The sequence below is a fragment of the Pteronotus mesoamericanus genome, unplaced genomic scaffold (genome assembly GCF_021234165.1).
Source record: "Pteronotus mesoamericanus isolate MK-2021 breed Mesoamerican mustached bat unplaced genomic scaffold, CSHL_Meso_final contig_2, whole genome shotgun sequence".
NCBI lineage: Eukaryota > Metazoa > Chordata > Mammalia > Chiroptera > Mormoopidae > Pteronotus > Pteronotus mesoamericanus.
In genome coordinates this window covers 19,760,083-19,784,887 of record NW_026555084.1, presented here as the reverse complement: position 1 = coordinate 19,784,887, position 24,805 = coordinate 19,760,083, and positions in this window count along the sequence as shown.

Sequence of the window (24,805 nt, the reverse complement as noted above, 5' to 3'; positions counted from 1 at the left end):
GGGTTTGCAGGCCCCAGCCTTGGCTTCCTTCTCTGTGTCCCTGGAGTGGACAGGGCTTTTCATCTATTCCAATGGATTTCAATATCATGTTTCTGCTAGCAGCTCCCAAACCTATACCTCCAGCCCAAACCTTTCTTCTATGCTCCACTCACATATTCAATCTAACTTTATCATCCTTCACTTGTGTGTCTCGCGGGCACCTTGTACTTGATCTGAGCAAACTGGAAATCTTGATTTTCCATCCCAAATCGGATACCACCCTCACGCAGTCATCCTCATACCAATAAATTGTACTAGCCTCCACATTGCTATTCAAGCAAGAATCCTGAGGGTCATCTTTCATTCTTGTTTTTCCTTCACTTCAGATATGAAACCCACCAGTGAATCTTGTCGATTTCATTTCTATGAGTTCTCCCATCTGTCCACTATTGCCATCCATATCCATCGGCACCACCTTAGTCTAAGCCATTGTTACCTCTCACATGGATGACTTCACCCATTTGTGCCCCTCTCTCTGCCATTTTCCATGTAGACTCCCAAAAGATCTTTAAAATGGAAATTGGCCCCAGCGGCTCCCAGTTGCACATAAAGCAAAGTATGAGGCCCTGAACAACCTACATACTGTTTCCTTTTTTTAAAATCTCATCTTACAAAACTCTCCTCTTCACCTAGTATACCAGAGTCATGTTGGTGTAAGTACTTCCAACATACAAAGCTCTTACCAATCATATCATTTTATTTATGCTGTTCCCTGAATTTTTGCATCACTTAACCATTTCTCTTCTTTTAGGTCTCAGTTTAAACGCTACCTCTCCAAAGAAGCCCGTCAAGGCTACTCTCCCAAAGTCGCATCTAGATATTTCTCTGTCCAGCCCCTCATTTGTTTCCTTCGCAAGAATAAGTAAGCAAAAGAAAGCCCTCTGATACTAGGGACCATATTTGTCCTGGCCATCACTGTATGGCCAGCAACTAGCTCAAAGCCAAGAACAAAATAATCACCTAAAAATATACTTTGGAAATGAATGAGGAAGACTTTCAGGGCACTAACTCATGCAGTGTCATCAATAGGAATGGAAACTTCATGTATTTTTTCAGACCCAACACAGCATAATTACTAGATAAGTAGGCTTGACTATTCCTCTGATTTCCATTTTAGAAAAATGTCAAGTTGCCAAATTATCATACTCAGTATTGGTTGACAGTGATACTGAGGAATATGTTTATTTACTCACAGGTAGTTATACAGGTATATTGTAGTCCTACGATTCAATTTAATTCTGACACCAATTACTCAGAGGTTGCACAAACCCCACAAGTTTAGGGCTCAGTCCCTAAGACTGTCTTAGACATCAGCCACAAATAAGGTACCTGGGCTACTGCACTCCTGCCTGGCTGACTACAAATTCAGGGGTTCCCATGACCTCCCTCAAGTTCGATAGTTCACTAGAATGACTCAGAAAACTCAGGAAAACACTTTCCTTACATTACCATTTTATTATAAAGGATACAAATGGAATTGGTACATAGGGCAAGCTATGGGGCAGGAGAATATAGCTCAGGGTCACCCAAACCGAAAAGCTGGGAGGCGGCGCAGAGCTTCCAAGCCCTCCCAGGACATGCCATTCTCCTAGCATGTCAGCATGCTGATGTGTTCACCAACCCAGGAGCTCACTGAACCTTACTGTTGAAAGTTTTTCTCCACAGTTCATTACACAGGCATTACATAAATCATTGACCACTCATGACTGAACTCAATCTCCATCCCTCTCCACCCCTCCCCTGAGGTCAAGGGGTGGGGCTGAAAGTTCCAACCCTCTAATCACCTGCCTGATCTTTCTGTTAACCAGCTCCCATTCTGAAGCTATGGAGGGGTCCTCCCTTTAGTTACCTCATTAGCATAAACTCCAGTACAGTAAGAAAGGGGACTGTTATGAATAACAAAAGACACTTCTATCACTCAGGAAATTCCAAAAGCTTTATGACCTCTGGGGAGGGAACTGGGGACAACAACCACATATGCGTATGTTTATTATACCACAGTAGCAAAATACTTTGGAGTATTCATAGATTATATTGCTGAACACTGGAAGAAACAACTTCTAGAACAGATGATCCAGGATAGGAATTTTGTTTAGGAGCCAAGATGAAAATACAGATGATTCTAGCATGTCTTCATGTATGCTATTTGCTACAGTAGGTTTTAATAATAAACAACATGAAAAATTGCCTTTTTCTGGTGTTTACTAAAGATAACCAAAGAAAATACTTTTTAAGAGTAATAACTTCTATAATTAAAACAATATTTTTGAAGAAAATATTTAAGTATATTCACTGATAGAGGGACTCCTCTCTATAATTTTTTTTTTTTAAGTTTCTGGGATCATATCAAGCTTAAAATTTATTCATCACATCATTCTTAGGTAAGATAATACAGAGAAAAAGTCAAGTCCACAAAAACACAAATAACTGTACTGATGTGATCAATTTAAAAAATTAAATTTAAATTTTTTAAAATCAAGACTTTAATATAGTAGACTTTATATCATTTTGTAATAAGTTGATGAGAGATCATGACAACTTTTTTTTAAAGAACTGAAGTAAAATTGGCATTCAATATCCTGTTTGTTTCAGATGTTCATCAAACTGATTCAATAATTATATTCATTATGAGATGATCACCGCAATAAGTCTAGGTACCATCTGTCCACATAAAATGTTATTATAATATTATTGACTATATTCCTGTGCTGTGCCTTATGTCCCCATGACTTACATATTTTATAACTGGAAGTCTGTACTTCTTAATCTCCTTCACCTACTTTGTTCTCCATCCTCTCCCTCCTCTGGTTACCACCAGTTTCTTTCCTGTATCTATTGTCTGACTTATTTCACTTAGCATAATACCCTCTAGGTCCATTTTGTTGCAAGTGGCAATATTTTATTTTATTTTTATATCTTAGTATTAGTAATAGCCCACTGTGTGTGTGTGTGTGTGTGTGTGTGTGTGAGAGAGAGAGAAAGAGAGAGAGAAAGAGAGAGACACCTTCTATATCCATTTGTTTATCAATGGACACTTAGGTTGCTTCCATATCTTTGATATTTTAAATAGTGCTGAAATGAGAGATGTACCATGCTCATAAATTAAAAGAATTAATATTGTTAAAATGGCCATACTATCCAAAGCAATATACAGATTCTATGAAATTCCAATCAAATATGACCAGCAACACTGAAAGGAAAAGAAATCAACAGAGACAAGAGGGAAGGGGTGGGGGCAGGGAAAGGGAAGGGAAGGGGAAAGTCAAGGAACATATAGCAAGGACTCATGGACAAAACCAAAGGGGAAGAGCTGAGGGAGGGAAGGTGGGAGGGGGCAAGGGAAAGAGGTGGGGGGAAGGTAGAGACAACTGTATTTAAAAAGTAAATAAATTAATTGAAAAAAAAAACAAAAAAGAAATTCCAATCAAAACACCAATGTCATTTTTCATAGAACTTGAACAAAGAATGCCAAAACTTGTATGGAACCACAAAAGACCCCAAATAGTTAAAGCAACCTTGAGAAAGAATAAAGCTGGAGGTATTACACTCCTTGATTTCAAGTAATACTACAAAGCTATAGTGATCAAAATAGTATGGTACTGGCACAAAAACAGACATATAGATCAATGGAATAGAGAGCCTCGAAATAGATCCATACATACATGGTCAATTCATCTACAATAAAGGAGAAAAGATTATAAATTGGGGAAAAGACAATCTCTTCAATAAATGGTTTTAGAAAGATTGGACAGCTATATGCATAAGAATGAGAGTGGATCACTATCTTACACCATATACAAAAATAAATTAAAAATGGATTAAAGGCTTGAAGGTAAGACCTGAAACCATAAAATTCATAGAAGAAAACAATCAAACTAAAAAAGTTTTGCACAGTGAAGGAAACCATCAATAAAACAAAAAAGCAACCTACTGAATGGGAGATTTGCAAATCAAACATATGATAAGGAGTTAATATTCAAAATTTATAAAAGGCTGACAACTTTTTTTAATTATGTAGGGATTCAGTAAAAACACTGTAGAACTTAAAGATAAAACATACATTGTTCTCTTACAAAAGTGCAAAATTTGCTAATCTTTTTTTATAATGACAAGAGGCAATCTGTTTCAGTTCACCTATCAAACATTTTTGAAACATAAAAACACTGTCTATCTCCTCATCATCAAATTAACATTTTAGCAATGTGTGGAGAGGAGGCTGTTTTACCCCTAAAATTCTTGTTTTTGTTGGAGCATTTGGAAAATAGATATTTGGAAATGTTTCCATTGTTTTCTAATTCTGTAGCTTAACACGATTATGTGCTGCCTATAAAAACTCTTGTATCTGCGTACTTAAAATAATTAGAAACAATATATTCTTTTTTTTTTTCCTGTATAACATATCATCAGAAATTTAGCATCTTAAAAGAACATAGGTCTTTTATCTCTCAGTTTTCCTGGATCAAGAGTATGGGAACAGTTTAGGGTCGACTGCCCAAGGCCTCACAAGCTGCAGTAAAAGTCCCATCTTCACTGTTTTCATCTGGGGAAGACTCTGCTTCCAAGTTCATTCAGGTTTTGGCAGAATTTATTTCCTTGTGACTGTGTGACTGAGCTCCCAAGCTTTTGCTGGCTGCTGGCTGGAGACTATTTGCAGGTCCTAGAAGCTACCCATAAATCCTAACATTCACCCATAGTTCCTAGGTATGTGGGCTTCTCCAACATGTCTGTCCACTCATTTTCTCCAGACCCCAAGGGGAGGCTCTCATTTCAGTTTGCTAAGAGGAGAGAGTCTTATATAACCAACCATAGCCATGAGCGTGACACCCTATATTTTTGTCATAGTCTATTGGTTGAAAGCAAGTCATCTATTGTGCCCATACTGAAAGGAGCAGGATTGATGGAGAGATGGACTTCAGGGGGGAAGGGAACCCACTAAAAGTCATCTTAAGATCTATCTGACATACAGAATTTTCTAATCATTTTGCGAATCTTCATGTTAAAGAGTTTCACTGGGCTTAGAATCCATTTGTTAAAAATATAAAAATGCAACTAAAAGAACCACTGACTAACATCAGGAAAGTGGAAATTTACATGCTAAATCATTGCAAAGACTTTGGCATAATTAGCAGATGGGATTGATAAATGAGTGTCATGGTTTCAAGCACAACCAAAAATGCAGTTCTTTAATTTTTATGTATTTATCTTTGGGAGATAATTTTTTTCTGCTTGACAGTCATTAAAACCAAGGATCAAAATAAACTAAATTTAGTAACAGACTTTTGAATTGTTGACTTACAAGCATAGTGTATATTAAATTAATATTTTAAAATATAATAAGCTTTATTTCATCACATTGTGTTTGCTAATAATAGTTATGTTAGTGAGATAAAATTTTGGATTTAATTACCAATAATAAAAATTTAAAGATGGGTCTATTAGGAAAGAAGTCAACATGCATCCCAACACACACATACTTACTTCTTAAGAAATTGTACACATGGATTATATTATAAATATATTATATACATTCTAAAAATACAAATCAAATAATATACAGATAAGAAACAATGCAAAAATGTGTTTTATATATTTATAATATCATCCATGTGTACAATTTCTAAACAATGAATATGTATATGTTGGGATGCATGTTCACCATTCTGTCTTTTTTTTAAGTCCTCACCCAAGGGTATGTTTATTGATTTTAGAGGGAGGAAGGAAGTGGGAAAGAAAGAAACATCAATTGGTTGCCTTCTGTAAGCACTTTGACTGGGGATCAAACCCACAACCTAGGTATGTGCCCTGATTGGGAATTGAACCCACAATCTTTCTGTGTACAGGACGATGCTCCAACTAGCTGAGCATCTGGGCCAGACCTCACTTTTCTCTTCATAAGCATGTGTCATAAAACATGTTTGGAACCCACTGCTCTTACTGTGCATTGTCGAGTACAGTAGCCACTAGCCACAAGGGGCTACTGAGCACTTGAAAGGCTCAAATGAGATGTGCTGTAAGTGTAAAATACACCCAACATTTCTAAGACTCAGCAAAAAAAAATCTCACATATTTTCAATTACATATTGAAATGATAATATACTGTGGATATTTTGGGTTAAATAAAATATATTGTCAAAATTAATTTTGTCTGTTTCTTTTTCTTTTTCAATATGGCTACTAAAAAATTAAAACTACATATGTGGTTTACATTGTATCTATTGGCTAGCAGTGCCCTAGGGGATTGAACAATATTAGAAAAAAACAGAAAGCTGGTTAGCTCTGCTTTTTCAGCAACAATGGAATTAGTTTTAAGTGACTTGTAGCTGAATCCTGGCCGCACCTGAAATAGTGTGCTGTGTTCCACGCTCTTGTGGCTAATTGTTTCCCTCACTCACCAGTAGTGATGAGTGTGATATTTTAATCTCATTAATGGTTGAAGCAGATTCTAGAAAGATAAACTAATTTCCCCTCTGGAATGAACCGCCTGTTGTTTGCCATCACCAGATAAAGTGATGTTACTTCCTCTAATAACATAGCAGTTCAGATTTGAGTTTTAGGATTAAGAGTTGAGTACCTTCAAAGAATTATCCCAATACGTGTGTATATGTGTAAATGTATGCACATCAATGCAGTATAAGTATAGTGAGTTCTTAGAGCAAAGGAGCAGGTAAACTCTGCCAAGTACTTGAGATATACTTTTTTTAAAAATATTTTATTTATTTATTTTTAGATAGGCGGGAAGGGAGGGAGAAAGAGAGGGAGAGAAATATGCGGTTGCCTCTCACACACCCTCTACTGGAGACCTGGTCTGCAACCCAGGCATGTGCCCTGACTGGGAATCGAACTGGCTGCCCTTTGCTTCACAGGCTGGCATTGAATCCACTGAGCTACACCAACCAGGGCTGATATAATATATATATTAAATTACTTTATTATTAGTTGACAGTAAGCCACATTTAAAACTGTCTTAGCTCTGATAATTTCCTTTGCACATTGATTAGCCACTATTCGGTTAAAAATATACAATCTTCCTTTTTTCTCCCATAATTACAGGAGGAGTCTGTTGTTGGAACACCATGCAGTAACCATCCTGGCAAAACAACTCTTGTCCATTTCCTTTTTGAAAAAGCCTAACACTGGGAGCTTTTCTCTTACTGGCCTGTTCTCACTGGTATTTTCCCTGTAACTGGACTCCTTCTGAAATGCTATTAAACTCTAGAAGCCTGTGATAATTATAATAATTCTCCTTGGAGGAATTATACTAATGTCTAGTTGTTGAAAGTCTTCCTTATGTTGATGCAATGCCTACTTTTCTGTTACTTCTGATTATTGGCCTTAAGTCTTCCCTGTTGGGATTTATAGAGCATATTCCTTCTTCCACAGATAATTCTAATACTTCTTCTAAATCTTTTCTCTGGATCATGCAGTTTCTCTAAGCATTCCCCTTGTCAATCACACAGACATTTATCAGATGCTGTCTGGTTTCCCCCAGCCACCTGCTTGCTCTGTCCTCACATGGCCTTTGCTGTGTCCCTGCTCCTGGTGTCATTGGTCCTCTTCTTACGAGGACATCAGTCCTATTGGATTGGGGCCTTATGACCATTATTACCTCATTTAATCTTAATAACTTTCTTAACAGCCCTATCTCCAAATATAGTTATATTGTGGATTAGGGCTTCAACATATGAATTTGGGGGTCGGGGCACAACTCATCCCATAACAAGTGCTTACGCAAAAACAGCAGAAACTAAAACAAAATCATGGTACTAGGGACAGACATGGTTTCAAATCTTTAAAAAATGCCTTTAAGGGATATGGCAGCTAAAATCTAATCCAATACTAGATATTAGAATTTACCAATATTTCCTGGAATGAGACTATCTCCTCCTTCTTTATGGAATTGATACCCTTATTTATATAGCCCCGGATAATATTCACACTTGTAGCACATCTGTTGACATGAGAGTCCAGATTTGTGTATTTCTCTAAACTACTGTCTGTTTGTTAGTACCTGTGTAACTTCTGTCTCCATGCTGGATTAAAAGTTGAGTGGAATTGAAAGTAGTATCTTCTAATTCGTTGCACGCCTGTACTGTGACCAGTGCTACGGACTGCACACAAGGAATGGCATTGGCTGACTGACTTCACTGGAATGTGATCTGTGCATTTGGTGTAATGCTCCGCTGTGGTCATCTCACATTTTTGAACACTGGGTCTCACATTTTCATTTTGCACTGAATACCACAAATTATGTGAATGACTTCATAAATGGAAATGTGTATAAAGATCAGCTGGACTAGAAGTCAGAAGACCTCCATTCTGCCACTAACAGGGCTCACTTCTCTGTCCCCGCCCTGCAAGACCCTCTCCTCTAACTCAGAAATATGCAATCCTTCTTTAGTAAAAGGGTTCCACAGAGAACCTCTCCTGTTTTTGCCTGCCAAGCATCCATTCCCTAGTTTTCTTCCAGAACTGTTCCACCTCACTCTCTGTCCAAGTGATTACATGATTCAGCGGGCTGACTCCACTTCACCCCCTGACCCTTGCCCCAAGATAACATTGTGGCTCAGGTTTGACCAAGCCTCAGGGTTCACCCCACTAGAATAATCTGTAACTGACCCTGCACTGGGCATATGGCCCAATCTAGGTCAATGGGATTCGAAGACAGGAATTTGGTGGGCGCTTGGGGAGGCGGTTCTCCTGTCTGGCACTTCTGAGAGGACAAGGGAGTCCTGCAGATGCAGGTCATCACCTTGCTTCCACAAAGGGGAACATGCCTGAGTACAGAATGAATCCAGAGGAAGATGAAGGAAGAGACAAGGAGAGGGAGACCGAGTTCTGAGGACACCGTGCAAGCCCCTGGGTAAGCAGCTATGCCAGCAACCTGGACATAGCATTTACGAGAGCCAAGCAAGGTCCTGAGCCTGCTGAAAGGGTGTCTGTCCCTTGCAATAATGGGCACTGTTCCCCGCTGGAGCTCAAGTGCACGGAAGGTTGCTGCCGCATTAATGAGCAGAAGAGTGCTTTGTCACAGGGTCACGGCAAGATGGAAAGCTAAGTGGTGCAAGATGAAGGATTCCTGAAAATACACAAATTATTTTCTTTGCTTCTAGATATATTTCAGGGCTACAGAGGTCACTAAGAACTAGAAAACATGGCCCACTGGAAAATCACTGCACAAAGAATCACTCTTTACGATTGCCAAAGTCAGTCTAATTGAGCTAATGAAAGCTGGGTCAAAAGCAAACTCCCAGGAAATAGTTTCTGAAATTCAAAAGTCACCTTTCAAATTTGGAAATCTGGCTTTACTGTAAATATATTTTATTTATTAAATTAAGCACACCCTTTTGTGAGACATAAATAACGAGGTAGTAGTCTTTGCTAAATGAACAAATAGAGCTAAGGAATCTTGAGACAGTGTGTCTCTATCCCACCTACTATTTAATTATGTATGTTGAAAGGTAATGAGTAGCTTAATTAAATTATTATCTTTAAAATACAATTATTTCCTTGGTTTAGTACTGTTTTGGGACCAGCAGAGAAGGCGGCCTGCAAGGTTTCCCTTTGGGAGTGAGCCTACAGCTTTTCTTACGAGCAGGCCAAGAGAAGAGACAGAGAGTCTGTGCGGGTATGATGAAAACATGGACAACTGCTACAGCCAAACACCTCAGGAGCTCTCCGTCCTCAGGGGCATCAGAACCTAGTGTATATGATCGCTGCAGGGAACACCAGAGAAAAGTAATAAGGTAGCTAATAATGGAATAGTTCTCTAACTCTGCAAATCCTGGGAGAAGTCACAGGAAATTCTGATATCTTAAGTTCACAGTTTGATCTATGCACATCAGTCTGGTGGTGAATGGAAGAGAGGAGAAATCTATGAGCCCCTCCCCAAAATTCCAATTATTGCTCCATATACACAGCAACACATGCATGTGGGTTCACCTCTTCCTTTTCAGCAGTGAGCAGCACCCTTGGCATAAAGTGAGCGTGCAATAGGTATCTGTTAAGTGATTGAACAAATTGAGTAAATAAAGGAATTCATCCAGCAGCAGTTATGAGGTTAGTTTTTCCTAGATTTGTTTTGCCCCATACTTTTTTTCATTAAAAAATTAATGATGTAACTCCTTGAGGCATATGACATTGTTCACTTTGCACTGTGTTATGTAACTTTTCATCTGTTCATGTCTTACCCGCTACAATGGATCATGAGTTCTCTGAAGCAGGTCTTATAATCCTTGACAAACTGATCAACACTCAAAAGCAAGCTAATGGTAATATTTATGGTGAAAGAACTGTCTGCCAGCCCTTATAAAGTTTCAAAGCCCAACTGGGGATAGTGTATAATTCCTCCTGTAATGCCCAGAATATCTGAAGTTTCCAAATTCAATTGTTCTGTTTCTCAACGCACAGGATCACTGTCAACATGGTGGGCTTTAAAATCAAACCACATGCAAAGGGGTTAGCAGATCATTGGAAGTAAAATCTGGTGCTGAGGAGCTTAGGGATGGTCTGAGCCGACTCTCTCATTTTGGCTAGGAGTAACCACGGTCAACCTCCAAAGTGAAAGTGTTTGCTCAAGGTCATAGAGCAACTGCAGGAACTCAGAGGTCCTGACCCCAGTAATTCTGCTCCTTGAAGACATTACAAGCTGCTGGATGAAGGACATCTTTACTTTTTATTAACTGCATTAAAACTTTTCAAACATTCCTTTTCTGATGCCCCCCATCATCAAACACAAAAGAAGAGGAGTCGTTGAGTATAAAGCCCTAAGGATTATCCTTCCCCTTTTCCACACATCAAACATGAGAAAGATGGGATATCAGGACTTGTACCACACAAGCCCCTCCTGAAAGGACTGAGAGGATCTCACTGTACTCCCTGAAAGTTAGTGATTGCGCTTCAAAAAGAAAATAAAAGTGATGACTATTTCGCCTTGAGTTCAAAGACTCCAGCTAATTTTACACTTTAGCACCAATCCAGGCATTCGAATCCAGCGCGGTGCAGACTGAAACACCGTGTGCCAGCTGGATCCCTGAGGCCTAAGCAGGATTTATCCTCAGCACGTGCAGCGCATCCTTCAGTTACTGCCTTGCGTCATAATCAGTGACGTAGCTTATCAGACCCTTGAGAGTAGTAGCTGTGCTTCATTCCTACTGACTTCTTACCTGCGTACATCCCTGCAGGTCTCTTCTGCTGAAAGCCCTCTAATGACTTTAAAACAAACTTAAACCCAAGCTCTTGACCACAGCCTGCAAGGCACTAAGATAACCTGGCCCTGCCGGCCTTTTGACCTTCCCTTACACTGCTGTCCCCGTACTCGCCCAGCTCCCACCAACATGGGCTTCTTTCTTGTCCTTGAACATGCCAAGCTTGCTCAGGACCCGTGTATTCTGTTCCTGTTCCATGTATGCTGGAATGCTTTGCTCTAACATCTGTATATAAGGATCCCTTGTCATCATTAAGGTCTCAGTTCAAATATCCCCTCTGAGGGGCCTTAGAATTCACTCTATCATATCCATCCTTGTGTCTTTACATCTTTTTTCCAAGGAAAATTCATGTCCATTTTCTAATGACTCTAACTAAATATACTTCCAGTATAGATGTTAAAGAGTCCATCAGGTAAGCCATTTCTTGCCAGCAGCTAAAGGTGGTCCATGGAGAGTACCTTGGACATCATACACATGCTGAGGTAGCTCTGGCTCGGATCAAAGGTACTTGAGGTATATGGGAAGTTAAAGGATTTATCCGGTGAAACCATTTCTTGCTAATAGCTAAGGGCATTCTGGGAAGAGTAGCAAACACCTAATGGTATTTTATTCTACAGCACATTTCAGTCACTGAAGTTATCTTGTATATTTATGTTTTATTTGGTTATTGTCTTCCTGGCTCTCCTGGAATAAAAGCTCCATGAGAATCTAGATCTTGCTTTGTTCCCTGCTGTATCTCAACCCCTAGACGGGGGCCTGGCATGGAGATGTCCACTAAGCAGTCATTGACTGCCACGCCCACTGTGCCTTACATCATGGTGTCACAGGCAGAGAGGCCAAACTCCATGGGAAAGAGACAAGATTGCCACTAGTTTTCAGCGAAGATTCGAAGAACTTTATGGTCACGAATACAGTTTATGTAGATGGTTGGCCGAGACCTTAAGTACCTTTGCTGCTTTTAAAATGATAAAAGAATTTTATGTAGAGCTTGAAGTAGTTCTCTAAAGATTTTTTTCCCCTTTACAATTGGATGTATCAATGGTATGTGGTTGAAAGAACACTGGACTAAGTAGAAATAATGAATAGATTTATTTAATATGGGCCAATTTGAAATAAATTGGGAGTTTATTTCAAATTGAAATAAGTCTGGAAGACTTAGGTAGAGGTATTCCAAGAAAAAATCCAACTTCACAATGTCTGCTCTGCTATTTAGGAAGTGGCTGAGTGATGGTGAGTTCCAAGGCTTCCCTGTTCTGATGGACTGGCTTCTGTCACAAAATTAAAAAAAAGAAAAGCTGTAGAAAGGAGTGCTGGGAAATGGGTTTAAATGAATTATACAACTAACCAGGCTATCCAACTAGTCAACAGAACTGTCACTTTCTCCTTGGTGCAATAGTAAAGAAATTGATGTGGCTGTTCCAACTTCAGCATGTAACGTTGGACAGATCATAACTTCTCCAAGCTTTAGTTCCTTCCTCTCTAAACTGGCTCAAATAATTTCAACCTATATAAGTCATTAAGGGAACAAATTGAACTAACAAGCAAAATAGAGACAGACTCATAGATAGAGAGCAGGCTGACAGCTTGGAGCAGGGATGGTATGGAGGGATGGGGCAAAAAAGAAAAAAAAGAGGAAGAACTCATAGACACAGACAACAGAGTGCTGATTGTGGAGGGGAGGGGTTGGGAGGAGATGAAAAAAGGTATAGGAGGGATAAATAATAATGGAAAAAATACAATAAAAAACAATACCTAATCAAAACCTACATAATTATGCTATATAAATGTATGATTCTTTGATAGAGCTTGGGAGCCTCCAGATTGTATTTGTTTCCTGTGCATCCTGAATTTTCTTCTCCTCATCCTCTGGAAACATTGGGGCCCTGACATGTGGAACCTTGCCTCCCCTAGCAGTCACACATGTCATTTTAAAGTGGGCTCTAAGTTTCACACAAGACAAAGACTCTCAGATGCTGCTTGATACCACCCAGGCAGTGGGTGTGGGCCTCACTTTGCAAACATCTTGCTTCATCTAGGGATTTGTTTTGGAATATGTCTTGGGCTACAAAGTGTTAGCTGAGCAGCTGGTAGATTCATTAGCTTAATTAATGCTGGGAAAGTAAATAATAGTTTCTCAAAGATTAATTTTTAGGTACAAGACCCTTTTCTTAGGGGAAGGGCAGGGGTGTGTACACTTTTCTGTTCCCAAGTTTTGTGCCTTTCATTTTATGGCCAGTGTTCACAGACTTGTGGCCAGTTTATCATAAAATATTAAAAAGGAAAATGAGGGAGGAAGTCACCAGGGCAACACAAACAGAACAAAGTGGTCAGGAATTCTTTAAGAAATCTGGGAGGAAGGAGAGAGAGAGAGAGAGAGAGAGAGAGAGACGCAAGAAAAAGCTGTGCTGACTGACAAGAGATGGAAAATCACTGAACCGTAATAGACCCCACTTGTATTGACATGCGCTAACTGAAGGGAACAGCTGGGGCAAAGTTACTGAGCATCTTATTTCGGTGTCTGGCAGTGGACCGAATCCGATTTGCCAAGCAGACAGCTGTGACAGGATCCTACAGGTCTAACTCAGAGCAAAGAGGTAGTCAGTCAGCCAGCCCAGCCACTGCAGTATTGCAACGTGCCTTTCCTTCTGCTAGACACTCTGCCTTTATGGAAGAGACACCCTCTGGCTCTCCTTTCACCTCACGGCACCTGAGGTAGTGTGAGCCTAGGTTTGGTTCCCTTTGGTGGAGTCAGGATTTTGCTTGAGCAGCAAGTTTGTGCAGGTGATAGGCTACACGCAGCTGCTACTTTGCCCACACAACCTGAAAGACAGCACAGACGAGAACTGACATAGTGGTGCTACTTCTAAAACTTGACATTAACTGAACATTCATTCTGCATCAAACACTGTGCTAAATCTCTTTATAAGGCTTACCTGACTTAATCCCTACAGTAAACCCTATGTGGTTGGTACTATTATTATCTCAGTTTTGCAGGTGGGGACCGAGGCTTGGAGACATGAAGTCACCTGCCCCAAGGCAGAGCTAAAAGTGACAGAGCCAGAACTGCAACCCAAATGTGTCTGACGCCCAAGCCTGGGCTCTTCCTCGTGAGATCCCACAGTCACCGTTATACACACACAACTAGCATCATGTTCTCGGTGTTTCACTCTTTGTCGTGCTGTTTACCACTGTATCACGTTTTCATTTGTCTCTAAATATTTTCCTATGATGTGGATGTAGCCCAGGAGTGTTTGGCAGCTGCTGGCTGGATCATGTAGGATTTTCAAGTGATTCTCTCCTCTGTTAGCTTCATGAAGTAAGAAAACCAGTGGAAGTAGAAAAAGAGGGAAGGCTGATTTTCACTCCGTGTCCTCAGGAGGACACTGGGGCTTGGGCACCAGGAGGAGAGGGTAAGCTCAATGAGGGGATGGTGCAGTACCCCCAGCTCTCTAAGGAAGTCTCGCCATTTCTACATGGAGCATTGATTTTTTAAATTCTGGGGTCTTGGGAATGTCAATGGAAAAAAAAGAGCATCTTGTTGTCACTATAGCCTTACTGAAATTTAGCAATCCGTTCAAGCATCCATAGACAGACAACAAATGACAGAAGTATAACCAGTACCTATGATTTTGTCACCAACAGAACTCAGATATTTTCATGCCACATTGCAGATGTTAAGATAGCGTGGAATATTATTTACGCTAAACACTTCTTTGAAATCATGGTGACCACTAACCTGCCACTAGCGTTTGTTAACATGTGTAACTATATCACAGTTTACAATACTGCAATTATTGTATTGAAATATAATTGATTTCCTTCAAATTATTTTGATCATTTTTATTTTCAAAACTTTTCTTTTCCTGAGGAGAGAGGTCTAGAAGCTTCACCAGACAGCCAAAAAGATGCATGGCTCACAAAACAATGAAGAACTCCTGTTCTTTGTCACTCATTTAGAAATATGTTTTAAGTATTACTCATTTAATCTGCACTCTTATCACTTTGAGGTGGATACTAATTAGTATCACTATCCTTCCTTATAAGGAAGAGGAAACTGAGGTACCAGGAAGTTAACGGAGTTCTCTAGGTGAGTCCACTCGTCACTGAGAGCTCACTGTGCGGATTCTTTATTGCCAGAACAGCATCGCTCTTCCCTGCCTGCTCTCCCGACATCCCACAGCAGTGGCTGGGGACTGAGTCTTTCTCCCAAATGCCAGGGAAGGGGATTCCAGGTGAGATCCAGCTAAAGAGAGGTACTGTGTGGTAGCTGGAAGGTAGACAGAAGGGGAAGCTGTTGTCATATTAACTGTGAAAAATAATCTTAGTTTAGGAAAACACCTTCGAAAGGGCACTTGGGGGTAGCAAAAGGATCTAGATTGGAAAGACCTCATGAAACTAAGGGAAACCTCCACTGATTTAAAAAAACAGAAAACAAGGGAGGACATTTCAACTTTCCTTTTCTCCTGAGATGGAGGCAGGTAGAGGCCAAATTGGTGAAAATGAAAAATAGTTTTAAGAGCAATTGCTTATAGTTCTACAATGCAAATATATTCCACCTTCCTACCTTTATACCTTTGGCTAGTTAATACACACAATGGTCTTGCTGACTTTTGTGTACATACATGTGTAAATCCAGACGTGGAATCTAATTCCACATTTGGGTTTGCCAGCCAGGGACAGGGCTGCAGAAAAATGAAGCTTTACCTAAAGGAGGTAACTGAGCATTAGGAGGATGTCAGAGCCGAAGCAGACCGTGAAAACTTAAGCTCTCTGAGGGTTCAAAGGGCTCTGAACTGAGGTGGGATGCAAAGGGAGTTGGGGTCAACCTTTCTAGATCTTTGAGAACTCAGTGCTGTCTGAAGAGCTCTGGATTACATGTGGACACGAGGCTAGGTCTGATCTGCTCCACAATTTGCATGACCCTTGGGCCAATGGATGCTCCAGCAAAGTTGCTGGCCCTTGGTATTTTAAGGACAGCAATGACCAAGACCACAGGAATCCCTGGCTAGGGCTGAGTTATACCTTGCTGTGGCCATGTGTGATTCCTGCCTAGTGCTTGTACCAACTTTGCACTTTGTCTTCAAGGGGCAATTTTAACAAGCTGGATTGGACTAGATATTTAAGAGTATGGTTCTTAATTTCTAGCATGTGAAATTGAGAATGATAAGCATGCCCTGGCTGGTGTGGCTCAGTTTGTTGTAGCATCTTCCCATAATCAAAAGGTTGCGGGTTTGATCCCCAGTCTGGGCACCTCTGGGAAGCAACCACTCAATGTTTTTCTCTCACATCTGTGTTTCTCTTTCTCCTGTCCTCTCTCTCTAAAAACAGTGAAGAAAATGTTCTTCAGTGAGCATAAAAATAATTTTTTAAAAGAATGATAATCACTTATAAGAAGACAGGCTGAGCTCAAAAACTGAACATATGTAGATGTTTGGGCTACAGGGAATCAATCTGCCCATTAAAATTCTAATAAATGCAGACTATCCCCATTCTTAATTAATTGGTTAACTAAACAGAAAGGCTAGGGTGAAATACAAGCATGATTATTTAACATGAAAAATCAAGAAGGGTGGATGAATAACAATTACATAATTAACGAATAATAAAGAACATTTGAGTTTCAATTAATCCTTATTGGCAGCTCAGTAACATCCACCAGAATCTGTTTCATTTCATTGCAAACTGGGCCTTTCAAGTTTAAACAATTTTAATACTTGGTGTCTAATATAAATCCACTTATTAAAAATGTTCAAGATTAACATGATACATTTAACTACAAGAGCAAGGCCAATTAAGAAAATAATTTGGTCAAGTAAAGATGTACTATTCTCCTTGCTCAAATATAAAGGATTCTGCTGATTGAATTTAGCAATGTTACTTTGTAAAAACAGTTATTCTGCTCATGAGTTATAATGAAAAAGATGGATACAGCAGATATTTGGAGAGGTCAGAGTCCTGGTAAAAGTAATATGGAACTCAGCATTCTCCAGAGAAACAGGACCAATGCGGTACACACACACACACACACACACACACACACGCAGCATATATATATTTCATATATATAAAATAAATTAAATACAATTTACACAAAATCTGCCACTTTGTATTTTCCTGAATCTCATTGTTAGTCTGAAATATCTTCCCTTTCAAAGGTGATTTTGGTTTTGGGAAAAGCCAGAAGTTGCAGGGCGCCAAATCTTGGCTGTTGGGGCACTGAGTCATCTGGGTGATTTGATGTTTTGCCAAAAAATTCTGCACAAGAAGTGACGCATGAGCAGGTGTGTTTCATGATGAAGCTGCCAATCACCAGGTGCCCACGGCTGCGGCCTTCTGAATCACCCACATAGTTTCCACAGAGGAATGTTCAAGCTTAATGCAAAATTTGATATAGGTTCGTTGCTCTACTAGCTCAGTCATTTTGAATGCAATGGCCACACAGTACACATGCTCACTCAGTGGTGTCTACTGCTCCCACTGACAAGCACAGTGAAGTCATCATGGTTCATGCATGTGCATTCCAGTCCACTCTCCTTGGCTGCCAGGTTACATCAGTGTTGTATAAGCCATACTTGCTACATTAACAATGACTCAATGGCTGGACTTTTTCCGAACAGACCTTGTCATATATACACATATACATATACATACATAATACAGATATACAGAGAGAGAGAGAGAGAGAGAGATAGTGTGTGGGGGGAAGAGGGGGAGAGAGAGAGAGAGAGAGAGAATATGAGAGATTTATTTAAGGAATTGGCACACGTGATTGTAGTGGCTGCTAAGACTGAAATCTCCAGGGTAGACCAGCAGGATAGAGTCAGGGAGAAGATGATGTTGCAGTTTGAATTTGAAGGCAATCTGGGGCCAGGATTCCTTCCTCCTTAAGGAACCTTAGTCTCTTAAGGCTTTCAACCAATTGGATGAGGCCCACCACATTATGGAAGTTAATCTGTTTTACACAAGATCTACTGAAATAAATTTTAATTGCATCTAAAAGAAAAAAATTACCTTCACAAGTACATCTAGACTAGTGTTTAACTTTATAAACACTGGGTACTAGATCCTAGGCAAAGTTACAGATAAAATTAACCATCACAGAGACCAAAGTGTGCAGGGATTGAACTGAGATTCCCAGCCCCTAAGGCACTGATGTAATTGGTCTGAGATCAGACTGCAAATTGAAATTTCTAAATCACCATCCCCAACTACCTTCTCCCACCTTCTTCCTGACTCCACGCCATCCAAGTTTCTAAAACCTATCAAAGTTCGGAAACCAAGGTCCAGACGTCTCAAGGTTATCCTAAAATTAGTTCTCTAAAATTAGGAGAGGACACAGAAAAAGGCAATTATTGTAAACATAGAGAATTTTGGGATAAAGCAAAACAAAACCTAACATTGAAAACAGGCAAATACTATATGTTCTACCTAAGTCAGATCTCCAAATCCAGTGCTATTTTCATAATCCTCCTACATCCATCTCAATTTTAAATTCTGCTGGGCCCAAATATCCAAAACTAAGTGTCTCTGGCTACCACTAAGTAATAATTAGTTACTAGTTGTTAATGAAATTAAACTTTCAAATGTCATTTGGTTTGATTCCATACTATGGTGGGGATGGGGTTGCTGCAGAAACAATAGTTTGACCGATGCTTTCCAAATGGATTCTGTGGAACAGTAGTCCTTGAAGAGCTGAATTTTAAAGGGGTTTCTTGGACAACTATGTTTCGGCATATGGAACATTATAGCCCCCCACCTCTAGAGAGTTATAATTTATTTTTGTAAAATCAAGTCTTTAATAAATCCTGCTGTACAGAAACCTGAGCAATTGTGTTTAGTCTTAGCAGTTCTCAAATCCAGTGTGCATCCCTGTTTCCTCTCGTGCAATGCATATTCACATCCCAAGAAGGACAGTTTAGAAAAATGCATTAAAAAATTTAAAGACCATAAATAATCAAGAAAAATAACTGCATTTAGTGAACTGAAAAGCACAGTTATGGTTAGATGCCTCCTTAGACCAGACCAAGCACATTCCCAACTTGCTGGGTCACTGAGGTTAAATTCCTAGGGCTCAGGCCACTGCTGCTCTACTTGTCCTACCCCTAAAATCATACACCATTTGCAGAAGGCTCCACAAACCAGCAAAGAAATTGTTAGCTGCCTTTACTAAAGCAGAAATGGCTTCTTCAATAAAATTGCTACTGGAAAAATGCTGAGGGGAAGATAACACTTAAAACCACATCCAAAACACTTAACTGGGGCTGATTTAAGTGTTAAAACGGGGAGGTCAATTTTGGGGCCATCTGCCTTAGAAACTGGGGTAGAAAAACTAGTTTGGAGATAGCTGTTTTGGGTTATTTCCACAAAACAAGTTGAGTTTTGAAATGGGAATTCAAGAAATTAGAGGTAGGGAGGCATATGGCCATCTGCTAGCACTCTGCGCAGTCTTAGTGTGAACTGCAAAAAGGTACTCTCTCTGGATACACAAATTATAGAAAGGCATCCTCCCTCCAGTTCTCTGCAGGTTTACACCAGAGCTAAGGCTTGAGGCTGTCAGTCCACCCTTGCTGGGTCTGCTGGCTGGGTGTGTCTTTGTGGAGCGGAGTAGGCACTGCTATATGTGGGTACGAGAGGCAGGGGTGGGTCTGAGCAGGACAAGAAAGATATTCAAGACAGAGAGAAAGACTGAAACAGAGTGCAAGCTGGGCTGCTCAAACTCATTTCAGACCTCTGGCGCCTTTGCAGAGTGTAGGCTATACACATGGTTGGTAGCAGCTATGAGAAGCTTATGGCCTGATTGTTCGAATTTAAGATAATCTAATTCTGTTTTTCTTAAAGATGAGAAAATATTTGTATTATTTTATTTTAGAAGCAGAATGACTTAGATCAAAAACCATTGTTCTATGAGCAAATGGATTTTTGGACATTCAGTTACCCATTATTAAACAAATTGAACAACTTCCATGAATATAGCCCTGTTCTAATCCCAGGAGATACTGTGGGAAACAGGTTAAATATTACTCTTCCTCTTTCTGAGTTATACCACAGCAGAGAATATGAGAAAATTAAATAATGACAACCAATGGGTTGACAGTAATGGCAGAGGGAATACACAGAGGTGAGGAAGGGAGATGTCCTGCTCTACCCTAATTTGACTTCTTTCAGGAGCCAGGAGGGTGTCCTAAAAGAAGGGGACTTAGGGACCATAAGAGGCAAAAAAAGTAGAGAGGAGCACTATAGAGAGTATGGAGAATCCCAAAGTAGGAAGAACTCAAAATCACCTAATTAATTGCAGAATAGCAGGAGCAGAGTAGCATTAGTTAAGGATGGATATTTAGACAAAGCACAGAGAGTAAGAGGTTTTCAACGTTACACTAGGGGTTGCAGTGTGATAAATTAGTGAAGAGTGAGACTAGAATTAGGGGGACTGTCATAGGAATTCAGGAAAAACCTGATGGTGGTATGAGGGGAAGAGAAAAGTGGTTGGATTGGAAAGCTATTGAGCTGGCGGGAAGCTGGGTTGAATGAACATCTATTAAGGAGAAAAAATTAGGATATAAGGAGTTGAGGAGGAAGGTTTTCAAGGATGGTTTCCAGGCTTCTGAATAAGACAACTCATGGAACAAAAGTGTCATTTACAGAGATATGAAAGGAATTCTGGAAACAAGCATGATCAGTTGGAGTTCCATTGATTGTATCAGGTATAAACAATCTATGAGACATTTCAGTGGATACGTCCCATGGAGAGGAATAGCTAGGTCTTGAGGCACTGAAATGGATGATGAGATCGATCACTCAGACAGAGGGTGCACAGAGGAAGAAGTGAAGGGGCTGGGATGGGCTGGACCAAGAAAAGACATTTACTTAGGAACTAAGAGTTGACAGAGGGATGAGTCAAACCAGGCTTTGATGGTGTAGATTCCAAAGAAGGGCAGACTTTTAAGAGGGAATTAGGATTGAAGTCTATGGTCATAGAGATATTAATAAGAACCAAACAATGCTGTTCACATTTGGCAATTAGGAGGTCACTGGTCACTTGTGTAGATAGTGCATTGAGTGGACTTAGGAGTAGGATTCAGAGATGACTGAGCAGAAAGAGGGGACCTGGAGAGGTAGGAAAACAACTTGGAAAGGATCTGGTGATGAATGATAGATAGCTTGGAGGTGCTGCATGACTGGACTATTTTATGGTTGGGCAAGGGGAAAAATGTTGAAGCGAGGCTTTATATGTTGGCATCGAACAAAGGAAAAGGAGGGAGCTAAAGATACCAAAGAATGAAGGAATCGGTGATAGGGAAGAGTCCTTGAAGAAGGCAGAATAGAATGGACCAAGGAGTTATTTTTGAGTAGATGGATGGTACCTCTTCTCATGGGGCAAAGGCAAAAGGGAAAATCCTAGGTGTGAGAATGAATGGAGAGGTAGCAGTTAGGAAAGCGAGGCTAGTTTGTCCTCGACAGCTTTCATTTCTTTCTATGAAGTAGGCTGTAGGATAATCAGCTGAGGGATGGCTTCCTTTTTGGTTAGTCACTATACTTTTTCTAGACTCTTTATTATTCCTCATGATATCGCTTTCTCATTTGTTGTATTGACTATTGCTTGAAAGTGTCCTGAAAACTTCTTCACTTTAAACACTAGAGATGTCAGCCAATGTATGTGAGCTGGATGGTGATTAAAAGTAAGTTTCCCATTTAAAAAAGAAAGAATAGAAAGAAAAAAGAGGCATCTTGGATGATGTGATACACTGTTACACCATCGAGACCAGAGAGAATATTTTACCTGATAATGCACATAATAAAGTTTTAGATAAAAGATTTTCAAACATTTCACTAAAAGAACATGAGAAAATTCTACTACTAAGTGGCTGGGCTTCCTTTTGCTTCCTCCCTCTCACTTTTTTTCTTTTGTGTCATTCTTTTTAATGCTCTAGCAGTTGCCAAGTTTACAATACTGTCTTTCATTCCTGATCTCAAAAGGAGTTTTTTTCTTTATTTTTCCTCCAAACACACTTATACAGCAAAATGTTTTTTTCAAGTTGTCATAGGAGATTGACAATTTACCATCTGTTTTTAAGTATGCAAAAGATTCTTTTTAAAACATGCCTGCAGATAGTAGTTTCTTTCTGCTTATCTTTATATCTTCTTTCCCCACTTGGGTCTATGGATGAAGTCCGATATCTGGGCCTGAGTGAGAGTTCCCCATCTCATCCAAAATCTGTAAAGCTTCTTGGAGCCACACAAGACAGTTAGGAAGACTGGTTAAAGCGAGGCTATTGGCTAACCTCTGCTCCATGCCCTTCCAAAATGTACAACATTAAGATTAGATTTCAGGGATGTCACAATAATAGAAACCAACCTAGGTCAGGGTTCCCAAAATCATACTTGAAATGACAAGTCGGACTGGAGAAATCTATAAGTAGTACAAATCAGCCTCCAGACTGAGTTCTGTCAAGTCAGTGAGAGGCTTATTATATATCAAGTTCTATTTTCTCTCTTCAGCTAGCTCCTCCTTTTCTCTGCCAGCAAAAAGACTTTGGGAGAAGAGCTTTGGTAGTGGAATAGCAAACTCTGAGTTGAATATGAAGAATTTCTTTTTAATTTTCACTTTGGCTCTTTATCTTTGGGCACAAAGTCTTGTGTAAAACATTGATGCATATTAGACAACCTTCTTGGATGTATACCTTATAATTCTTCACTCTGTTTTTCCACTTCTCAATCATTCTTTTATTTGGATCTTTTAAAATTACAAAAGTAATACACCACCATATAGCATGTGAGGTTTTGTTTTTAAGTTAGTATTCACTGCAGCCTTCCTCTCCAGTATTCCAAGGGGGAGAAGTAACAGTATTTTGGGGATGTTTCCTTCTATTCCTTTCTCTGTTGTCATATTAATCACTCTTCACTAAATCAAATATTCATTTCTTTTCAGTCTTTGTCTTATTTGACCGGTAACGACTACTGAACACTGTTAATCAACCTTTCCTTATTGAGGCCCTCTCCTTTCTTGCTTTTCACAATCTTCTACTTTTCTGGTTTCTCTCCTACCTTTCTTGTCATCCCTTCCCACTATTATTATTATTATCAGCCCTTATTCCTCTGCCTACCTGTCAACTCCAGTGTTCTAGCCTATGCAGGGCGACCGTATCTCAGGAAACTCCCTACACAGAACTACAGAAATTTTTGGACAGAATTAGAATTTATCCAATCTCTTCATTTTTATTGATATATGGAACCAAGACAGAGAGGGTGAAGAAATAACATATCTAAGGTTATTTTAGAGCCTGAAACAGAAACAAAACTTCCTGGCTTAAAATCTAGATCTTGATAAAGGTCAGCAAGCTACCAATTCCCTCATACATTTATTTTATTTACTCTTCTTCCCCCCACCACCCTTTTGGCTTGGTAATAGCAGAATTGTAAGGTAAACCTAATCTTAAAAGATGTTTCTTATGAGCCCAGTAGCAGCCACAATATGCTATATAGGAATTCACCTGGGGCAGTCACCAGCAAGAATGAAGGAGAAAAATTTGATTGGTTTTATTTATCCTGAGAACATAAAAGGGTAACAATTCCCCTAAATACTGGGATAAATTCTAACTGGCACAGAAGGAGAGCTGAAGGGACCTGTGATGAGGCTCCTCCCAGTAGCATTTAGGAAGCTATAGGGGCTGGGAAGAGCCACAAGTCAAACTCACTGATTAGTTTAGTAATAGCTTCTAAGGTAACAACCCACTGAGTCTGCACTGAAGGTCCAGGGGTACCACCTACGTGCCCAGTCCTATGCTAAATTCTTTCTATATATATTTTCCAAGCCCAACACTAGGGCTTATCACATGATCACAGATCACAGAAAAGGCCATTTGAAATTTGAGTTGTTCCTTAACTGCTATGCCAAGGAGTGTTACAGGAATACAAGTCATGGTTTTTGTCACCCAGATATTGCAATCTATTCAGTGTAACAAGTTACTGTGCATAGCAGGATCATAAAATGAAAGCCTGTGTGTTAGTTTTTAGCCGAGAGCCCCAAACTTGAAAATAAAAACTATAAATTAACAAAAGTTATAATTACAGCCCTTCTTTGCAGTGGGCTGAGAAATTCTAAAACCAGCTCTACCAGCCTTAGTGACCACTCCCCTCTGGCTCTGAAAGCAGTTGATGGTGGACAGGCTAGGGAGGGAGAGAGAATTTCTTTGAGTTTGTCTCAGCTGCAGAGAACTGACTCCTCCAAGATCACACCCTTAGCTGGGGCCCACATCCAAGACTGGCTCAGGTGGATGTGACAAGGGCAGGGAGTCTTGGACCAACTCTGAAGGCTGTGGAAGCCCCAGAGCTCCCTGCAGGCTGGGCTGAGGCTGCCCTGGGCCCCTCAGCTACTCTGCCGCTCCCACTGAGCACCTGCCTGCACTTATCTCTTCCCTTCCACAGGTGTCGGTCCCACAGACGCTCCTTCAGAATTGTCCTTCACACTGACTCAGGGTCAGCGTCCAGGAAATCCAGCCCATGGCAGGAGGGGACAGGTGCTTCTCTCTCATCAAGCCAAGCCAGTGGGTGCTCTAGTGGACCCC